The 7,553-nt window shown below is 38.1% G+C and overlaps 1 pseudogene; it reads left to right on the top strand.

Moving 5' to 3' along the window:
• The first annotated feature begins 3,860 nt into the window (after positions 1 to 3,860).
• LOC115031829 (small nucleolar RNA SNORA17) lies at positions 3,861 to 3,984 on the top strand (annotated as a pseudogene).
• Positions 3,985 to 7,553: the final 3,569 nt, after the last annotated feature.

A 7,553-nucleotide genomic window follows, 5' to 3' on the forward strand; every position in this document is an offset into this window, starting at 1 on the left:
TTTTATTAGATGGCAAAAAATTTAACTTCTCTGGCAATTTATTGACCTCTAATGACTATAATGTTTATTATTCAAATCTTGAGAAGTTGAGACAGTAAGACTAAAGTCATTTTTAAATGTACACCTACTCTGAGGCCAGACTGGGCTACATGAGATACAGGGATCCTTTTTTAAAAAAAAATTAATTAATTAATTAATTACCAGTCCATATTTTATCCCCCCCATCCACCTTCTGACTGTTCTACATCCCATACCTCCTTCCCAGCCCCCTGTCTCCACGTGGATGCCCCACCCCCACCCCACCTGACCTCTAAACTCCCTGGGGACTTCAGTCTCTTGAGGGTTAGATGCATCATCTCTGAATGGACACATGCCCAGTAGTCCTCTACTGTATGTGTGTTGAGGACCTCATATCAGCTGGTGTATGCTGATTGTTTGGTGTTCCTTTGTAAAAACAGAGGGGAAAAGCACATTTGAAATCATGGGAAAATAAGAGTCTGCCAAGCACTTAACCAAATGCTTTATGCCATGCTTACCCTGTAGCAAACTATTTTGATTCCTGAAGGTTAACAGGTTAACAATTGGGAATTAGTAGCCTTTAAATGAAAAAGTTGTGTGTGTGTGTATGAGTGTATGCCCTCACATTTATGCACTTATTTACTGTTTTTCAATAAGATGTATAAAGTCAAAACTAATCTTTAATTGCAGTCTTATCATAGATCCAATTTTGTCCAGTTATAAAGGCACCAATCTTAAAATTGTTAAATGATCTGGTACCTAGTATAAAGCAGTGAACATTTCTCAAAACAGGTACCTGTACAATTTTTATCTCTGGTATAAGTTAGTTGTAACAAGGCACTGCTATGGAGAAGTGATGAAAGAAAGGAATAAATTTTTATTAAATTTTGATGACCATGTTTGTGTTGATATGAATTCCTATGAACATCAGATATAAAGTAAGCCTGTATACCGCTACTGTTCCCATGTTCCTTCACTGAATTTTTCAAGCAAATGTGAATCTGAGTAAAAGTGGTATAACTTAGAGAAAAACCCCCAAGGAAAGGCATGAAAAAACTCCAAGCTGGGGAGAGTATGAGACAGACACCTGAATGTTAAGTCATTTGAATATCTGGGAAATATCAAATCTTTTTAAAGAAATGTGGTTCTTTTCCAAGAATTCCACAGTGCCTTCTCAAAGTATAAGGTCAGAAGTATACATGTAGATACAGGAAAAGAAAATCTAGGGTCATGCCAAAAAGAAGCATGTCAAAATGTTGACATTTGGGTTGCAAAGTACAGATTTCTTCATACAGCAGCCTTGTAGATGTGACAAACAGAAAAAAAGCCCCGGAACTTTGTTACAGCTTATAGACAATGCCCTGCTCAATGCAGAACACAGAAACTGTCTTCAAAATTATTTCATCCAGCAGTGAACTGAATCTTGCTCAACCTACCACAAACTCAAACTTTCATTGCAAAAGTCCCATAAATTAAGTTAGCTTCCACAATAGAAGTCACAAAAGAAAAAAAAAATAAGCCTATACCTTAATGTAGTGTATTATAAATATTTTAATCCCTACTTCTATTCTACACATACTTTCTCGTCTGATAATAAAGTGCATCATTTTACAAATGTATCACATAGTGTTTCAGATAAATATAGATAAACTTCACTCAGATGTAAAGGCATGATAATAGAGAGATGTCAGATTTTCACCACTGGAATTTCACAATACAAGTGGGAAATAAATGATCCATGAGATATTCGGTACCATGCATGAACAGAGAGGAACATTTTAGATAGAGTCAAAAAAAAAAAGGGAGTATATTAAAAGTGAAGACATGAGACACCAGAAGTGAAAATGCATTTGAGTGATTGAACATCATTTGAACAGAGCTGAGGGAGGGGCGCTTTATTACTTGTCTACTATACTGTAACACATTACAAAGTTAGCAGCTTTAAACAAGGAATTTATTATTTCAAGGTCCCTTGGATAAGGAGTATGTTTTCAGTTTCCACAAGTCTTTCGCTTGAGGATTCGCATGGACAACATCAGAGGCTCCTCTCTTAGAAATTAGTCACTACCAAGCACCTTCAGATTGCTCACGTACTCCTTTCCTTGCAACTAGAGGATTAATGGAAGTTTGGTTCGTCAAAGTATGCACTGGGAATGGACAAGGGGAACAGCTAGGAAGATGGAGAAAAGAGGGACTCTGACATAATGGTTATTGCAGATTTATTTGTCACCATAAACCTGATGGTTAGGGATAAGCCCTGTAGGCATGTTTTGCAACCTACCTTTAAACATTCAAGTTCTCCTCTGTCCCACCACCCACCAGAAGTAGTGGAAGCGAAAACTTATTAGAATGTGGGAGAAGTGGACCTGTTTAGCAATAGTTCTTTGAGGGTGGGCTCAATCTTCTTTGACAGCAGCTCAGTCCCTTAGCAAACACCAAATATGACTCAGCAGCTTCAGACCAGTCTACTAGGTAGGCAAAGACCAGGCACAAACCAGTAGTTTCAGTCCAGTCCTCTAGGTAGGCAGATACCACACATGAACCAGCAGCTTCAACCCAGTGTTCTGGCAGGCAGACACCAAGCAGGAATCAGATGGTTTAGTTCAATCCTGAAGAAACTGCAAGACTTACCAACTGGCCTGAGGCAAGGCCAATGCTTCAGGTACCTCACAAGCAGCTCTGGGGTGAGTTTCTCTCAAGGGCAGAGCTCAACAACACTATGTAGGGTGAATCAATACATATGTGTCATTAATGAAGAATAGTGAGGTGGAGGTAATCAAACCAGTGCTCAATGTTCATCTCCCACTATCTGTGGGGTCATATTTATACTCAGTCATCATGTGTCCTTCCACAAGTTTGCTGTATCAAACATTTTTTTCCCTGTGTCTGTTTCAGAAAAACAGTCTTGCAGAGGCTTCAGCAAAACATCTTTTCACCTGTGCGTTCCAGCAAAACACCATTTGACATAACTGACTTCCCAAATAAGCCAGAAGTTTCCATTGCATGTTACACTTTTGCTCAAGGCCTAGGGAAAGAGAATTAGATGACAGTGGAACTATCAAAAGAAGAAACTATTGAACTGTTGAGACTTTACACCTAATTAATGAGCTAATGTAAAGGCAAGCTAAAACAAATCCAAATTGAAATTGAGAAGAATATTTCACCATCCAATAAGCGATATTAAATTATGTAGACAATATGAACTTAAAATTTCTAAATGAGACACAAGAAGGAATAATCTGTAGAAATCATAATGGGATAATATCCAAAGTATTACAATTCTGGTAAACTTGGAAATCAAGCACTGCAGCCTCTAAAACCTCAGCAAATATTACTTAAGATGAACACAAAGATAAAGGAAGCTAGTTACCTTATGTGTACTCTACTAAGAGAAATTATCAAATAAAGATACAGATAAAATTGAAATGGGCCAGAGGGTGAGAAATGACATTTTAATCAGCGACACTGTGATTATGTATGATAGTTGTGTACTCATCAGCAGAGAGAATATAGGCCAGAAGTCAGTGGAGGAAATTTTTCAAAGTCCTGGAATAAATAAAAGCATTGGGATAGAGAATCCCACCGGCAAGGAAAATATGCTTCAAACTTGCATGTGAAGGAAAGACATAGTGAGACTCACCAAAAGCTGGGAGACTTTGTCTTGAACTGCAATAAATGGAAAGCATCATTAATCTTAAGGGAGATGCTATGAGAATTTAACAATAGGATGCAGTATGAATTGAGGAACACCAGAAAGAAGGAATATATTACTAAATGTGGAAGATATTTATGTATATTGAAGCTTCATTCAGTGCTTATTGATTATAAAAAGAGAAGCAATGGCTGCCCCTAGTGGCTTTGCTGGTGGGGCTTCTGTGTCAGTAGGTGGCAGAGAGGAGAGAGGTTTTGTCTCCTATCCTCAGTGTTCTGACCTATGAACATCAGAACGTTTAGTAGTGAAACAATCCCTGAAAAAAAAATGCCGGGGCAGCCCTGATTGTGGAGTTTGCAGATGACTGGGCCCCAAAGACATGATCATAAGAAAGCCTGCCCTGCCTCTTTTCTCTTGGGAGGTGGTGAAGACAGGGAGAGATTCCCTACCTTCCCTGTGGCAGGCAGGAGTGCTGGGGAACTACAGCTACTTAAGGTTGTAGTCTGCCATGTGAGCATAGCTCCTCTGAGCTCAGCTCAAAATGGAGCACTCTTTGTCCACCAGGGCTTTCTCTTCTTTCAATGGTTCTGGGGAGCCTTGTGTGCAGCTGCACCAGGACACTCTGAGGGAGAATGGGGAATGAGGAAACACACAAGAGAGCTTGCCCCATGGGGTCATGAGAGCTGGAGAACTGTCCCTGTCCCTGTCTCTCACTTGATGCAGCACTCAGGAGAACACCTCATCTGGATAGCACAGTAGAGCTGACCCTGAAAGCAGAGTGAGCAGGTGAACTAGCCCTGAGTATATGTTCATGGAATAGTTGGCCCTCTGGTGGCATGGTCAAGTGAGAGATTTTTTTCCCTCACCCTAGCCCCTTATCATCTACAGCAGGCAAGAAAGCTGGCCCTAGGGTCACTGAGAGCCAGAGAGCTGGCCCTGCCCCTCACTTCCTGCAATACCTAGGAGAGCTGGCACCAGAGTAGAGCTGGCCCTGGAAGTGGAGTTTGCAGGTGAGTTAGCTCAGAGATGATGAGGATAAAAATGAGCAGGCCTTGCCTATTGTCTGGAGGGAGGTAGAGAGGACTCCATGCCAAAGATGCATATTTTAATCCCAGTAGAGTGAGCAATCTCTGACACCACAGCTATCAACAGCAAAAGGAAATACACATGAAAACATAATACATTGTACACAATGAAATATTGTTCAGTTGTTCAGACAAATGAAATTATAAAGTTTGAAGACAAATGGATAGAGCCTGAAGATAGTCATCCTGATTGATGTAGCCTAGACCCTAAATGCCAAGTAATCTGTTTTTTCATCCATGGTCATGCTATCATTAAAGTATTTGATATGTGTGTAACTATCTCAGTAAGCACAGAAATTATGTCCTTAGTAAGAGATCAAGCTGGAGGTTAAGCTCTCCCTAAGGAAGCAAGAGTATAGCTTTATGGAAGCAAAAGTTAGAAATGTGAATAGGAGAATTAAATAGGGAGACGGGATGGGAGAGAAGGGTAAAGCAGGTATATGGGAAGGGATAAGTAACATTAATGCCATTTGAGGGGCCATATGGAAACTTACTACTGTAGAAGCTTGAAAAATATAGACACATATGAGAAGAGTCTAAATGGAGTTGAGGCAGTGCCTCCACTAGACATCTTATATCGGGAATGATTGTATCTTCTTGAATAATTGGCCAAAGAAGTATTGTGGAAAACCTCCCGTGCAGTATCAGGTCTTGCCAAGGCTGTTACTTTATCTCTCACCTGTTTTAAGGCCCTATAGCTGAAGATATCACTTACATGTTTTATCAAACATAGAGAAGCCACATCCGTGCCTAACTAGCACCTTCAACACTTATTTTACAATTATGAAGGTAACAAAGCTGAAAGTAAAAGTACTAGGACTTTTTGGCTATTTACACTGAGGACCTCTCAGATGCTTTTCAGGTGCATGCCTTCCTGTTCCATAGAGAAGTTAGGCAGAGAAACTAGAATGAAGAGAACGAAGAGAAAAAGAAAAAGTATGTTATAGTCTTCTTTGAGTGAACCATTATAATTGCATTAGGACTAGATCCTTTCATTCTCATTTATCCTTGAAAAGTACCTACAAATTCTAATGAAGTTTACTGCAGTTGCTTATCCACTACAAAATTAAGCCTTGAAAACATATAGAGAAGCATCATTATACAACCTAGAATGTTTTCTATATATTTTCACATATACCTTTCATATATATATATTTTTAATTTATATGTAATTTTATTATATATTATTTCACTAATTCTATATCACCTATTCTACTTAATAAAACAGTGTGTTTATGTAATTAATTAACAATTTAATTACTAAATAACAATCATGTAATTAAAATATATAGATATATTCATATATACATGTAGCAACAGTTAAAAAGAGAGGTCATGCATTTGAAAGAGCACAGGAGAAGTATGTAGAAGGTTTTGGAAGGAGGAGATGAAAATAGGAGATGATATGATTTTTATAGTCTCAAAAATAAAAATATTAACCACAATAATGTGCTCCATTTCAAATTTGATGACATTTGAGATTAAGGCATAACAAAATTGTATGACATAACTTCTTTGAAATGACTGGGAAGATGTGGCCAAGAGCTGTAACATTGTAAAATGATGGATTGTGCTCTTTTAATTGGAAACTATAAATCTAGAATAAAAAGCATCTTATACTCAACACATACACTTAACATGTTGTATTTCTTCCTTTTTATGTCCCCTTTCTCAAAGTTGCTAATAGTTTGATGCCCGGTATTAAAATTTATGACAGGTAATATCATACAGAGATAATATTTTATAACAGAGGTTCTAATATGCCCTAGTATACACAATAGCTACTTAATGAGTGGTAGTTAATACACTGATGAAATTATTTACCTAGCTATTGTCATGCTGAACACACACTATTGTATCGTATTCCCTGCATTTTACAATGGTATTAGAATGGTTCTAGGTTTTGAGTTGTCAATATTAAAAATGCATTTTAGATCAGATGGCTCCCTATAACGAGAATCAAAATGTGGCCAATGGTTTAACCAATTTCCTATTTTCATACATTCAAGTCACATCAAGTTTCAGACTCATTCAGTAAGTTCACTTGATGAAATCCTACCTTTGAGCTCTTCAGTGTCCAATGAAACAAAGGATCTCAATGAGAGAAGATGCACCTAACCCCCTAGAGACTTGAGGCCCCAGGGAGTGGGCAGGCCTGGTAGGGTAAGGATAGGGAGTGGGGACATCCTCTTGGAGACAGGGCCAGGGAGGAGGTATAGGATGGGAAGTGACCAGGGGGTGGGGTCAGACAGGCAGGGGGAATAAAGTCTGGATTATGAAAGATTTAAAAAATAAAAATAAATAAATAAAAGATTAAAGAATAAAATAAATAAATAAAACACAAAGATAAGACTGAGTGAGGGATATTTCTAAGATATGTTTCAACACAGTGGAGTGCTACAGGGATTTCAAATGTTTCTTCATAAAATCAATCTAACTATCCTTTAGGAAAAAATTCTTGCAATTCCCTCACTTTTTTGTCATAGTTCAACCTCTATAGCACTTGCTTCTCCTATTCTCACATACATTATTGTTTCTGTACTTTCCTTTTCCTTTCAATGTAGATTCAAGTTTTCATCCCCAAGCTGACTGTGCATGTCATTGAACTGCCTCACCAGAAATGTGCAATACAATTGCCTCTTTGTGTTCACAGTAGAGTTGTTATTGTATTGTGGAAAAGTGTCACTGAATAGATACCCAATTTGTAAATATCTGATAGTAAAATATTTTCTCCCATTGTGTGAGTTAGGTTGTCATTTACTTGGTGGTGTCCTCTGAACCACAAATTTGAATTTTAA

This window comes from Mus caroli, unplaced genomic scaffold (assembly GCF_978045245.1).
Source record: "Mus caroli unplaced genomic scaffold, Mus_caroli_1 scaffold_10, whole genome shotgun sequence".
Lineage (NCBI taxonomy): Eukaryota > Metazoa > Chordata > Mammalia > Rodentia > Muridae > Mus > Mus caroli.